At 42.8% G+C, this 15,436-nt stretch overlaps 1 long non-coding RNA gene across 1 annotated transcript; it reads left to right on the forward strand.

The window, feature by feature from the left end:
* The first annotated feature begins 4,193 nt into the window (after window positions 1-4,193).
* LOC120975367 (uncharacterized) lies at window positions 4,194-5,560 on the forward strand. Its single transcript, XR_005771142.3, has 2 exons — window positions 4,194-5,070; window positions 5,231-5,560. It is a non-coding gene; the product is annotated as an uncharacterized lncRNA (long non-coding RNA).
* The last annotated feature ends 9,876 nt before the right edge of the window (window positions 5,561-15,436 follow it).

Consider the following 15,436-nt stretch of genomic DNA (forward strand, 5'->3'; position numbering starts at 1 on the left):
CACTCGGGTGGTATGCCAGCTATGTGGTCGTGAACGCCATGTCGCCTCCAAGTGTCACCGCCGCTTTCAGGGGAGCTTCTTTGGCATCGGCAATGACGACAAGGGAAACGAGCGCCAATTTGCGATGGTAGACTTTGGTCCCCCTGCCGTCGCGCCGGCTGCCCACCTCGCCGCCGCCCCGGCTGCCCACATCGCCGCCAAGGGCAAGGATCCGCGCGTCGACCAGGGGTACATGCCATCCTATCCTATTGATCCAGCCCGGTACATCATCCCTTTTAACTAGTCATCCCTCTAGGCAGCTTCATCTTCGTAATGTTTTGCGGGTTCCCTCGGTGACTCGTAATCTTTTATCTGTCCCTAAGCTCACCCTTGATAATCATGTCCTATGTGAATTTCAGCCTTTTAATCTTTTTGTTAAGGACCGAGCAACCCGGGACGTTCTGCTTAGTGGCCGCTTGAGCCAAGGCTTGTACCGTTTGGAGGGTCCATCCGCCCCGTGTGTCTTTAGCGGTGTTCGCGTGTCACCTTACTAGTGGCACTCTCGCTTTGGTCATCCCGCCACACCCATCGTTCGCCACATACTCCACCGCCATGAGCTGCCATTAGAGTCTAGCAATAAAGAGATGTCCGTGTGTGATGGCTGTCAACAAGGCAAAAGTCATCAGCTACCTTTTGTTTCATCTACTAGAGAAGTAAAGAGTCCTCTTGAAATTGTGTTTTTCTAATGTGTGGGGTCCAGCACAAACATCTGTTAGTGGTCACAACTACTATGTCAGTTTTGTTGATGCCTATAGTCATTTCACATAGCTTTATCTTCTTAAGCGCAAGTCTGATGTGTTTGATATATCCATTCAGTTCCAATTGCATGTTGAACGTCTCCTCAAGCATAGAATTATCCATGTTCAGTCAGATTGGGGGGGGGGCGAATATCGCAACCTCAACACTTTCTTTAATAAGCTTGGGATCTCCCATCGTTTGTCATGCCCACATACACATCAGCATAATGGTGCTATTGAGCGCAAACATTGCCATATAGTTGAAACCGGCCTCACACTTCTTGCTCATGCTTCTGTACCTTTTCGCTTTTGGAGTGATGCTTTTGCCACCGTGTGTTTTCTCATTAACAGATTACCTACGCGTGTTCTTAATATGAAAACTCCAATTGAGCTTCTCGAGAATACAATATGGTATAGATAATCCAGAAGAATGGATGAAACTCCTGACTACACCTTTTTCAAGGTATTCGGGTGTGCTCGCTAGCCTCATCTTCGTCCTTATAATGATCACAAACTTGAGTTTCACTCCAAAAAATGTGTGTTCTGGGGGTATAGTTCTCTCCATAAAGGCTACAAGTGTATCCATGTCCCAACTAATCAAGTCTACATATCTCGGGATGTTGTTTTCGATGAGAATGTCTTCCCTTTTTCTGCCATGCCTCAGTCATTCACCACAGCACCATCTATGCATTTATCTCCTCTTATGCATTGCCAATTTGAAGATGTTGCATATTCGCCTGTGTTGTTACCTAATCATGGTGCAGGAACTGGACGTGGAGCTCGCCTGGAACTTCTCCCCGACGGACCTACTACGCCGCCCGTGGCGCACGTCAATCGGCCGGTGCATGTGCATGCACCGCCTCGGGAGCCCTGTCTACCACTGGGCCGAAGCCTGCGTCGGCTACTATGGCTGGGTCGGAGCCCATGATGGAGCGTCCTACGTCTCCGCTTCCTCGCCTAGCCTCCCCTCCATCGTCACCTCTGCCATCTGCGCGGGCGTCGCTGCCGCCCACTTTGCCTGGGCCTGAAGTGACTCACAGGTCGCCTGGGCCCACGTCGCCCAGTCCGCCGTCTCCTGGGTCGCTGTCACCCGGTCCCTCTTCGCCGGAGTTTGCTGGACCGACCTTGCCTGCCCTGGACGCCTCGCCTGCTCCGGCCGCCCCGCCTGCTCCGGTGGTCGTTGCTCCGCGGCGTCCACATACGCGTAGTCATAGCGGGATCGTCCGTCCCAAGGAGCGCACCGATGGCCCGGTCACATACCTTGCTGCTTGTCTGGCTCATGCTGTGGATGATCCAACCGCCGAACCACGCAGTTATCAAGCCGCTATGAGTATCCCACACTGGAGGGCTGCTATGGAACAAGAATATCATGCTCTTATGCAGAATAAGACCTGGACAATTGTTCCACCTCCGTCTCGTGTCAACATCATCGATTCGAAGTGGGTTTTCAAGGTGAAGAAACATGCAGATGGTTCCATTGAGTGCTACAAAGCGCGTCTTGTGGCTAAGGGCTTTAAACAACGTCAGGGACTGGACTATGAGGATACATTTAGCCCCGTTGTCAAGCCTACCACTATTCAACTTCTTCTGTCTCTGGCAGTTTCTCGTGGATGGTCTCTCTGCCAGCTTGACGTGCAGAACGCTTTTCTACATGGACTGCTTGAAGAGGAGGTTTACATGAGGCAGCCACCTGGATTTGTTGATCACACTCAGCCTTATCACCTCTATCGTCTGACGAAGGCTCTCTATGGACTGAAACAGGCGCCTCGTGCCTGGCATGCTCACCTTGCTTTAGCTTTACGGACTCATGGATTCATCCCATCGATGGCTGATACTTCACTGTTCTTGTTTTAGCGTCCGAGTGTGACCATGTACCTCCTTGTGTACGTGGATGATATTGTCCTCGTTAGCTCCTCTCCGACGGCTGCTGATGCTCTTGTGACTGCGCTTGGTCGTGATTTTGCAGTTAAGGATTTGGGACAACTTCATTTCTTCCTGGGTATTGAAGTCGCTCATCGGTCTCGTGGCAGTTTGGCTCTCACCCAGAAGAAGTACTCTCTTGATCTTCTGCGCCGTGCTGGTATGCTCAAGTGCAAGACATCGCCTACACCCATGTCCTCCACTGACAAACTTTCAGCTGCTGATGGTACTCTTCTATCTCCTGAGGATGCTACCGAGTACAAGAGTATTGTTGGTGGCCTGCAGTATCTGACGATCACACGTCCTGATCTATCCTTTGCGGTTAACAGGGTGTGCCAGTATCTTCATGCACCTACTAACATGCACTGGTCTGCCGTGAAGCGCATATTGCGCTATGTGCGTCTTACCGTCTCCTTTGGTCTTCATCTGCACCCCAGTTCCTCTGGAGTTCTTTCTGCATTCTCAGATGCTGATTGGGCTGGGTGTCCAGATGACAGGCGATCTATGGGGGGGCATGCAGTGTTCTTGGGGCCTAATCTGATCGCCTGGAGTGCATGCAAGCAAGCCACTATTTCCCGCAGTAGCATAGAGGTTGAGTACAAGTCAGTTGCCAATGCGACTGCTGAACTTATATGGATTGAGTCCCTATTTCGAGAGCTAGGAGTTGCTCAGCCACATCCGTCGGTCCTCTAGTGTGACAACATCGGTGCTACGTTTCTGTCATCAAACCCGGTGTTTCATGCACAGACTAAACACATTGAGATTGACTATCATTTTGTGAGGGAACGTGTCGAACAGAAGCTACCACAAGTCAGGTTTATCTCTTCAAAAGATCAACTTGCAGATATCTTCACAAAGCCTCCACCTTCTCCCATGTTCGAGGTCTGTAGGCGCAATCTCAACCTCCTAGATGCTTCATGAGTGAGCTGAGATTGATGGAGGGTGTTAGACTTCGTGTTGTAGCCTTATTGTGTAATCCATACCATATTGGTATAGGACTTGTATGACACCATTATATATATATATATATAGGGAAAATTCATCCTACCACCCGGTGGTAGTTACCCCACATGTCTCATATACTACCATGTGGTACTATATATACTATTTTATTATTTTAAATATGTTCATATACTATATCTAAGATATTTCAAATCAAGTTACATGAAAAATTGCATATGAGCCCATAGTTTTTGTTATATTTGTAAAATACATATATATTTGTACGTAAAAATGAGCATACTCAAAAAATAGTACATACTACCTAAAAATTAGTATATATACTACCTTATCATTGTTATATACTACATACTACACTACACGTACATACTTTCGGTTCCGACAGATAGTACATACAACAAACAAAACGCAAGTGGTGGTAACTACCACTGCTTGTAGGAAACATTTGTCATATATATATAGTAACACTATTTTAATCCTGCTACTGCTATTAGAATAACTATTTGAATCACGCCGGGCCTATATAGGGCGTGCGGAGGTCCTACCAATTCCCGAACTCACGGAGGAAAAAAAAAGGGTCACGCCCGCGCCCACCACCTCCTCCCCGATCCCCAACCTCCCCGATCTAGCGTCGTGGACCTCTCGCCTCCCTGCCACATCCGCCGCCGCCCCTGGCTCCGGCGCACCTCTTGCTGCCGGAGTCGGCGCGCCTCGCGCCGCCGGCCACTCCGGCCCCGTCCCTGCCCCCCGACCCTGACGCGCCTCCCACGCTCGTCCACCCCGACCACGACGCACGTCCTGCCGCCGGCCACTCCGGCCTCGTCGTCGCCCCCGCCCCCCCCCCCCCCCCCCCCCCCCCCCCCGACCCCAGCGCGCTTCCCGCCGCCGGCCCTGGATCCCCACGCGCCACCGGCCCTGGATCCCAGCATGCCGTCGTCGGCCCTGGATCCCAGCCTGCCGCCCCGGCCGCTAGCCCTGGATCCCACCACCGCGCCGCCGGGCAGTGGACCTCTGTGCGCTGCGCTTCCACGATGGCGGACGGTAACCACCAACCCATCATCATCGCCTGCAGTCCGAGCCTATACGCCTGCACCGTTCAACTCCTTCCTCGAGTACGTCTGCGATGGATGCATGCCACCCCCTGCTATGGATAAGGTGTGATCCGCCGTCATCTCCTCTCACGGGGTGCGCGACTCCCGGAGGCCGGACCACCTCGGCGCACCCTGCTGGGGAGCCGTTCAACAGGGCCACCTTCAGCACCCTCTCGGGCCGTCGTTCAACTACACCAACTGGGGGTCGTTCAACAAACTCGCCCGATGCCGTACGAGGCCGAGTCCCAGCGAGGAGCTTGTCACCTCCTAGGCTATGTGCTGCCTGAGGACTATGGGCTGCTGTTCGTCAACGTCGCAACGAGGTTCGAGCACCCAGATTACTGTGGCTCCCCCTTACTCCGTCCCCTAATCTTGCTCTGCATCGATATGATACTATAGGACAGATTTTTTGTTTGTTTTATGTTAATGTATAAAGCATTGACGGAGATGCAAACTTAGACACCCCAAGTTGTGCGTGTGCAGACCCATAGGTGAGGCATCCAGGAGAGCACTCCATCCAGGACTACAGATTTTTGCTAATAACAAAGTTCATGTTGTCAGAAAATTGAAGTCCATTTATATGGAATTAGATGATTGTTGTGTGTATGCAGCTATTAGCAGAAATCTGTGCTGAAAACTTGTGGCTGAGCCAGGGCCCTGGATGCTGATAACATTTGTAATTTGTGCTCTGTACCTTCTGCAGACTTGGGGGATGAAAAAAGGTGGCTCCTCCCATGAATTATTGATTCCACACTTATGTCTGCACTTAGCAAAAATGCATATGAAATACCATGCTCTACTGAATTTTCATCAGTTATACTGCCTATATTTTGGGGCCTCAAGACACACAGTAATTACATTATTGAACGATGCACCGCTTTTCTCTGGAGCAGGAAGACAGATAAGTTCATGTTGGCAGCCTATGTGGTTCAATGTGTATATTAAATGAAGGGAAAAAAATAAGTAGCAGGTGTCTAGCAACATCAGTGTGTGGCTGCCTATAATTCTTCTGTGTGAGTGTTGCACACAAGAATCAGTCCGAGCAAAATGAAGGCGCCCGGGGCGAAGTCCTGGCAGAGTAGACCGGCCGGAGCTATCGGGCCAGACCATGGCATGCGGTCACAGACGACGACGAATCCGCGACGTTGTCACTTGCTGCTGCTGGGTGCGGCTACGTCGCTAGTGGTGTGTGTGTGCGTTGTGCGTGTGGTGTATGGTGGGCGCATGCATGTACGAGTGCACATGCATGCTATCACACACGAATTGGAAAGAGTTTCAAAATTTGTAGTCAGCTCATGTGCACCATAAGTGTTTGCGTTTATTCCCCAAAAAGGAGAATATTACGTTTACACTAAGCAAGAAACACACACACACACACACACACACACACACACACACACACACACACACACACACACACACACACACACACACAACACACACACACACATTTCACGAAAAAAGGAGAACAGTATTCGTAGAGTTCAAAAAGTAAGTGGAAATGTCATGTTCTATGGGGAAAACGTCATGTTCTAACAGAAAAATACATTGGTCTAAAACATAATGTTGTATAGTTTTTGTTCTGTATTATTTCCCGAAGTTCAACAGTATATATGGATGCAAAAAACTAGTGTTTTTTTCATATGTTGGTTTCAATTCAAAAACTACAAAATAGAGAAGCCCAAGTAAGTTCAATTACTACAACAAAAAGAAGTCCAGAAACGGAGAAAAAGAACACAAAACATACATGACATGAAAAAAAACCTCACCCAGAAAATATTAAGTTTGGAAGTTTAAGAAAAGAAAGAAGAAGTTCAGTTTTTCAAAAACAATGTAATTTGACATTCATAAAAAAGATATTCCTTGTTCTTTGTGTTTAAAAAAATAAAAATCACTTTTCTAAATAAATAAAATTCTAGAAGTTAAAATTTAAAAAACATAGCATTTTCATATTCAACATTAAGCCAAGAAGTTCGAATTAAACTAACAAAGTACTTCGATCTTAATGGGAAATTTGATTTTTTTTGTTTCTGCAAATATAGTCAAGAATTTGAAGTTAAAATAACATAGCACCTCGATATTTGTATACCATGAACGAAACAAGGCTCACCTAGAAAATTAAAATAACATAGCACTCTCAAAGTTCCAAAATTGAAGAGTTCGACTAAAATGAGAAAAACAAGAAAGAAGCACACATGTTTATACAAAAAAAAATCCCATGGATTTGCCACATTTCTAAAATAACCAAGAAGTTCAAATTTAAATAATAGAAAAGTTCAATATTTATCACAAAACTAAAAATGTTAAATTAAAAAAAGACTACTTAAATAAAATAGTTTATAAAAAATGATTTGCCCATTAAAAAAAACACATAGAAGTTCAAATTTAAATAATCACCCTATTATTTTCCCCGTTACCATAGAGTAAACCAAGAAGTTCAAAAATTTAAAATGGAGCAATTCAAAAAGTTTATAAAATGGTGTTCCACAATTTACTAAAAAATAGAGAAGTTCAAATTTAAATAACATAGAAGTTCAAATTAAAAAACCGAGCAGTTTAAAAAGTTTGTATACATGGATCTGCCTCTATATTTTTTAAGATGTGGAAGTTCAAAATTAAACAAGTGATCGGTTCGATGTTTATTACAAAACTAGGACTTTTCCCTTTACTAATGAATTACACCAAGAAGTCCTAATTACAAAATGAAGTTGTTTGATGTTTATAAAAATCTTAGATTTACCCCAACACTAAAGATTAAAACCAAGATGTTCAAATTTAAAAAACGGAGCAGTTCAATGTATATAAAACTCAGGTTTCCTCGTTACTAATGAATAAAACCAAGAAGTTCAACTTAAAAAAAGGAGTTTGATATTTATTTGAAAAAAAAACAGATTTTTCCAGTTACTAAAGAATAAAACCAATAAGTTCAATTTGAAATAACGAAGAAGTTCGATGTTTATAAAAACCTCCAATTTCCACATTTCTAGAAACACACAATGAAATTCAAATAAAAAAGGTAGAGTTGTTCAATGTCTATAAAAAACTCAGATATTTTCACGTAACCGAGAGAAGTTCACGTACTACACAATGTGCATTTTGTATGAAAAAAAAAGAATGAAAAAGCAAAGGCTAAAAATCTTTTTTGCTAGAAGTTCAAGTGCTCAGCCCGAGAAAGTTCAAAAATTCTTGTGATAGAGGTTGAACAAAAAAAACGTGACAGAAGTTCAAGGTGAAAACAGCGGGAAGTTCAACTACTACACGGAAGGCATTTCAGAAGAGACTATATGAATAAAAAACAAAGAGCTTAAAAGGTTTGTTGCAAGAAGTTCACGTGCTCCTCCCGGTGAAGTTCAAGATCTCTAGTGCAAGACGTCCGACCTTCAAATACATGTAAAAAAACATGCAAAAAACGACGTTGTTTTTGCCATTTGTAAAACTGCTCTCAAACAACAAAAAATTGTAACGTCTGTCTACATGAAAAAGATGCTCCTATTCATAAGCTTTCCAACGGTATATTATATGCTATATGCCGATGAATGGTTTTAAAGTTTTATGTATACCGCTAAAAACACATTTTTACGCGTTCAAAAAAATATTTTGAACCGTCTCGAGTATGAAAAACTGATCAACGCGAAAAAGTTGCGTGTTTTCAACAGCTTTCCATCGGTATACCATTTGCTCAATTCCGGTAAGTGGTTTGGGAGTTACGAGCAAAATACAACACGTCAAAAACAATGTGAAGTTCAAACAGACATGACCGACAAATTCAACTACTTCACGCAGTGCATTTCCATTCGTGATGAAGGCATAAATCATGATCTCGTCATTTTATAATTCTCTCCGGCTCGCCGCTCCTCGCTGCGTATTCCTCGACCACCTCCGCGTTCTACCAGTAGATGTCGCCCTCCTTCTCCTATCTTTCCTCCAGGTAAGTGTAATGAGGAGGGGCTCCATGACCGGGCCTAGGCTCCATGATCGGGCCGTCAATCTCGCCGAGCAAAGGTGCACATACTCTAGCCTGTTCCCTGCGTGTCCATCCCTAACAGCTCCTGAAAAAGGGGAAATCTCCATCACTACTCCCAAACTAACGCGAATGTTTGTCTGCGTTGTAGCAGCGCCCGCCGTTGCCGTCCTGCCTCCAGATTGCGGGAGAAGTTTGGGGACATTTTGTGCCAACGCATCCAGGAATCTCCTTTTAGCAATGATGGTGCATGGATGGGAGGCGCCGGATCTTTTCCGCCTCCCACCCCCTTCCTCTCGTGGATCATCATGTGTCTTTCTTTGAACTGGCCGTGGTCGCTACTGGTGAGTCCTTTTGTAGCACTTCATCCTTTCCATTCCAAGTTTTTGAGTTTTGTATGTGTTGTGCCATTATTTCTTTGGTCTCCGTTGCAGAGAGGAGTCCGAAAAAAATGATTTATGCACAGAGTTTGCATCCAAATTCCAAAGCTACAAGGTTGATTTCTCTGTTGGGGAGTTGAGGTATCGTCTTTGCTTATGATTGCATTCTTTACAGGAGCTATTTCTTGCAGTTTATGATTTGTACATTCCTTTTACACGGATGGAAGAAACATGACAACTAGTGTTGTTCAATCTGCTATCAACTCCTACATATACCAATCTCATATTTGTGCACGTGGTGCTCATCACGGTTCTGTCAACTCTTCGATGCTGATTCTTACCGATCTGCTGACCTTCGATCCGGTCCAGTCGGTCAGATCGGGAGAGGAAAAAGCATGCCACTGGATGCGGGGCGAAGGCGAAGCGAAACGGTCCTGACTAATCGATGTGGTGCAAAGCGATGCAAGGCTCAATTTTCGTTGGTTCTATGGATGGCGGCAAGGACCTTGCTCGGCTCTTCCTTGGAGTTGACATCACACGCCTATGCGCCTCCCAACCTCACTACTCAACAAAATATGAAGGTACCTCCCCCGTAAGGTTTGATTTTGATGTACGGTTTGTGAGGATCCAGTTTTCTTATTTGATCCACTTTTTGATTGTTGTAAGTGCACCAACCTTAATTTGTTTTTTACAAACTTTAACATGATGGCATATATTGATTGGTCTGTTTGGTCGAGGAGAGTACAGCAATAAGATATGCAACATGGAGTTCGCCTAGCAAGCCATGACGATGTGCCACAGTAGCCTCGGTTGATCTTATATTCAGCCTCTGAATGGAGTTAAGTTTCACAATTGATGATCTCCTGATTCTATTGCCATGTTTTAGTAGGTGGATGTATCTTCTGAAACATGGGATGGAGTCTTAATATGCTTCGACAATGTCTTCTTGCGTGAGAAATTGCTCCATGCACTTGCAATATTGAGAACAGATTCAGGATACATGCTTCAGAACTTCTGTTGGAATAGTTTTAACTGAAACAGACTTGAGTACACACTTTAGTCCAGTATGTAATCTAGGACAATAAAATTTTCGCTTCTTCTAACTTTCTCACAAATATGTTGTCTCTATTTTATTTTGAAGCCACCCAGTAGTTCTATGCTGCTGCACCAATGGACTGTGGTTTTTTGGACTGGATTTTGGTAATAGAATTATCGGTTCTTCTGAATGATGTTCTACCTACACATTTTAAAACTCATGGAATGAAAACTTTTTCTTCTCAATCAAATAAAAAAGCCGCTCATGTTTTTTCATTACCAATAATTTTCATCTCATATTTCTAAAAAAAAATGTAAATTTCACCTTGCATATATACACACATATGCATAGATTCCTACTGTTCCATATATTTTATAAACTCCTATGCTTCAATTGACAAAATGATGGCAACCTTAAGAGAAAATAAATATTTATCAGTAAGCCGCTTTACTGAACTGGGTATGTTCTCTGGAAGAGTTGGCAACCCTTTGTAGTTTTCTTATAGTTTTGCAGCAACGACATCAGGCCCGCTGTGCATATCTATCAGATATTTTATTTGGGGTGCCCTTTCCATGACAACTTTCACGGCTTCCTAAGAATGATACAGTAATAATTCACCGCCTAATTTGTTTGAGAATTGTGAGACCTGGTGCAATCAGCTTGTTCTTCATACGTTTGCTGATGCTTTAAGGTAGCTGAGTTGGTTCAATGGATTGTAATATATTCATATTAGCTTTCAGCCTTTTACATAATTTTTACAGTAATTCTTGCTTATTTTTGCAGAAAGGGCACACACACTGACTTCAATTGTTAGCATGAACAAACCTGAATGTGACGTGTTTTCTGAAATGTTGTTTTTTGCAAGCTTTGAAGTTAGTATTATCTTACCTGAATTTGTATTGTTATATCAATCAGTTGACTTGTCAGAGAAAGTAAAGTAATTGGCCCCTACACTTATTTGTGCTAGAGCCTGTTGTAGGAAACTAAAGGCCTGTCACATGCTATTTGGGGAAACTAAAGGCCTGTCACATGCTCTTTATAAAATAAAATCTAAGAACGCCAATGCAACTGTGTCTTATTATTAAGGTTGTTGTTATTTTACTTTACTGTTACTTAACCTCCATAGGTTTGCAATGAATCATCCACTGTAATACCTTGACAATAATTAACAAAAATTCTATGCATATATTTACGTCAACAACTATGATCCTATTGAAAAAATGGACGGGCGCAGCAACGCGCGCCTTCAATGATCTAGTTTACTTCAAAATGACAGTAATATCATTTGTGTATGTTAAAGTCCTCGGTCGGAGAAAGTTAAAAAATTTATTGTGAGAGATGTTTGCTCAAAAATAATATCATTTGTGTAACACCGACGAATGGATGAGAAAACTACAAATGAAAATACGTTACAGAAGTTCAACGTGAAAACAGCAGGAAGTTTAACTACTACACTGAATGAATTTCAGATGAAAAACTACACCGGCGATTTCTAAAAAAACACAAAGAAGTTCAAATAAAAAAGTTAGAGAAGTTTGATGTATATAAAAAACGCGGACTTTTTCTGTTACTTATGCTAAATAAAGAGAAGTTCAAATGGATAATAGCCAGAAGTTCATGTACTGCATGGTCTGTGTTTCGTATAAGAAAAAAAGAATAAAAAGGTGAAGACCAAAATTTTGTTGCTAGAAGTTCAAGTGCTCGGCCCGAGAAAGCTCAAAATTCTTGTGAGAGAGGTTAAACAAAAATACGTGACAGAAGTTCAAGACGAAAACAATGGGAAGTTCAACTAATACATGAAATGCGTTTCAGACAGGATAATAAGAATAGAAAACAAAAAGCTTAAAAGGTTTTGTTGCAAGAAGTTCACGTGCTACTCCCAGTGAAGTTCAAGATCTCTAGTGTGAGACATCCGACCATCAGTTACATGTAAAAAATAGGCAAAAAATGACGTTGTTTTACGCATTCAAAAATATATTTTGAATCGTTGCGAGTATGAAAAATTGATCAACACAAAAAAGTTGCGTGTTTACAGCAACTTTCCATCGGTATATCATTTGCTTAATTCCGCTGAGTGAATGAAGAGCTACGAGCAAAAAAAAGCACGTGAAAAACAGAGTGAAGTTCAAGCAGAACTGCCACAGAAGTTCAAGTAATTCACGCGATGCATTTTCGACGAATCTGTTTCGCGATAAAGGCAGAACGAATGATCTCGCCGTTTCTGAAATTACTTGAAAATGGCTGGGGATCAGAGAAAATCATCAACATGAAAAAGTTTCGCATTTTTCGTAGCTTTTGAACGGTATATTATTCGCCCCATTCCGACAAAATTTGTAGAAATTACGACGAAAATATGTTTTTACCCATTTTCAAAACTGACTTAAAACCGTAAGGAATTGGGAGAAACAATATGTATCATTTTTTTTTGCATTTACTCAAGCTTTCCAACGCCATATCATTTGCTGCATTCGGACGTACAGTTAAAAAATTAGATCGAAAATACAAACTCGGTGGAACTTGTACTATTTTCTAAATTACTCTTAAACCGTTCAAAATTAGGAAAACCTTCAACATGGAAAAGTAGCGCATTTTCATAAGCTTTCCAACGCCATATTACTTGCCTCAATTGGATTAGCCGTTTAGAAATGGCATCGAAAATACAAACTCGGCTGTTCGGTTTGCGAAATTTTACGTTTTTCCAAATTACTCTTTAACCATAGGGAATTAGAGAAAACTTTCAACATGTGGAAGGAGCGGTTTTGCAGTAGCTTTTCAACGCCATATTATTTGCCTCATTCTAATAAACGGTTTAGAAATGCGATCGAAAATACGATTCACGTTCTTTTATGTGAAGAAAAAACGGTTTTTCAAAACTGCTCTTAAACCGCTTACGTTTTGACAAAAATTTAAGTTGGGTCATGATACCGGTGTCCATAGATTTCCAACGGTATAACGCAAGCCCCGTTTGGGCAATGTTGGCGGAAGTTCAACCTAGTTCATAGGGAAGTTCAGGTCGAACAACTCAGGCAGTAAAATTGCGAAATACACGAGTTCATCATGACCCGAGAGCAAAATCCACCCATTAGCGAGATTCCTATTTAAAACGGGCATTTAGTTGCTAAAAACCGTTTGCAAATTACACTTACATCACATAGAACATGACTAATCAGAATAATTCACGCGGAGAGACACGGTTGCAAAGATAGCCCGAAGGTCGGGTTCCTACAGAGGGAAGTTCAGGCGTGTATCTCAGGAAGTTCATGTTGTGATCAGAATAATATTCTGATCCCGTGATCAGATTAGTGTTTATGTGTGTGTGTGTGTGTGTGTGTATACATGTGATAGGCCACCCCATAGAGGGTTGAGCCAGTTCCCCCAAAACCTACGTTTTACACATTCCTCATGGCGGAGCCACGACGCACGACGGCGTCGATCACGAATTGCTGCAACCGTCGTTGGATTTTGCTACTATCGGTAAGGAATCTTGCTACATCCATCACGATGGAGCCGCGTCCCACGACGTGGGTGACGACGAATTGCTGCAACCATCGTTCTTTTTTGCTACGACCGGCGATCTTTTCTGCTACATCCATGAACGACGTTGACTCTTGGCCGTTGCTCATGCAACTCCGTGCGGCGAGCTTCGACGGTGAGGGTGCAACGACAAGCGCATCGGGGTGCTGCAACAATGGAGCTCGTCGCCGAGCTGCCCCGACGCCACTGGAGCTGTCACCGCGGCTGCACGTGGTTACATGCGTGGAGCCGGTGAGAAACGTAGACGACAACCAGCGGCAAGGGCGGCGACCGGCGATAAGGGCGTCGGTGCTTCAAGTTGGCCGCGCTCGCTTGCCCATAACGAGTGTCCATGGCGGCTGCTGCTCGTTCCGTTGTTGCTTTGTGAGATTTGTTTATTTTTTCTTTTGGAAGAGAGGAACTAACAGGATCCTGATTTGACGGTTTTATAAAAGTGGATCTGACGGCCACGCAGTGACCGGCCAAAATTTTGGCCGGTGCGCCGGCGCCTAGCGGTGCCCAAAAAATTATGCGAGGGTCGCCGGTTAGCTACCACGCGCCAACCCCCCTCCCCGGCTCTCTCAGGCGCTGGTTATTGTACGGGCCATTTCGTTTCCGGGTTTCAACCCAATCGGTTTCACTGATCAGTTTTTCTTTGTTTTTTTTTTCATTTAGTTTTCCTTTATTTTTCTTTTACGTTCCTTTTTATGTTTTCTTTTCCGTTTTCTTTTTTATATTTTCATTTTAATTCTTGTATTTTAGTTTGCGAAAATCTTTTAAATTCCTTTTTTTTCAAAATTGTAAGCATTTTTCTTCAAAAATTCGTGAATATTTGTTGAAATCGTGAACATTTTAAAATTCAAAGAGAAATACGAATTTGTAAATATTTTTACAAATTCATGAATTTTTTTTGAATTCTCGAGGATTTTTTGAAATCATGGTCATTTTTTGAATCATAAATTTTACAAAATTACGAACAATTTTTGAAAATTATGAATATATTTTACATTTATGAACAATTTTTACAAATTCGTGAACATTCTTCTAAATCTTGAATAATTTTTGAATTCGTGAACATTTTTTTATTCATGAACAATTTTGAAATTCTATAACATTTCTTACAAATTCGTGAACATTGTCTCAAATCGTGAGCATTTTTTGAATTTCCGGACATTTTCTTGAAATCATGAAAAAAATGAATTCATGGACAAATTTTTTAAAATTCACATTTTTTTTGAAAATTAGGAATTTTTGATATCCAGAATTATTGAAAAAAATCAAAACAAAAAATAGCAAGGGTCGTGCAGTGAGAGCACCGGATGGTGAGGAACAACAACACCTCCCAATCGATCACCAAGCACACTACATATGGACCAATAAATCGGAGTCGACAGAGACCTCCTTGTGAGCTAGGCGTCGTGAAGAGGTGAAACCGCACACCGACGAAGCATATACTCCAAAGTTGATAGATGTCCTGATGTTTCAATGAGAAGTAACTATCGTTTTCGGTGGAAGTCGACTTTGATGATCCGACTATGAACGTGCAAAGAGGTCGCGCCTTAGCAATCGCTAAACCAACTTCGAGGGGTTAATGACCATGCCGGAGCATGATCAACCTGACCATGAGGGTCTATTTCCTGCAAGCAAACGAAGAACGAGAAAGAAACTGAGATTGTAATCTGGATATTGCGAATTTAAGAGAAAAACTTTACTGATCAAGCTCGGGTTCTGTGACGTCTTGGTCTCTTCGTTGAACACAAACGAAGGACGCGGGTTGTAGCTATGGCGAACTTTCATCT

This window comes from Aegilops tauschii, chromosome 1, assembly GCF_002575655.3.
Source record: "Aegilops tauschii subsp. strangulata cultivar AL8/78 chromosome 1, Aet v6.0, whole genome shotgun sequence".
Classification (NCBI taxonomy): Eukaryota; Viridiplantae; Streptophyta; class Magnoliopsida; order Poales; family Poaceae; genus Aegilops; species Aegilops tauschii.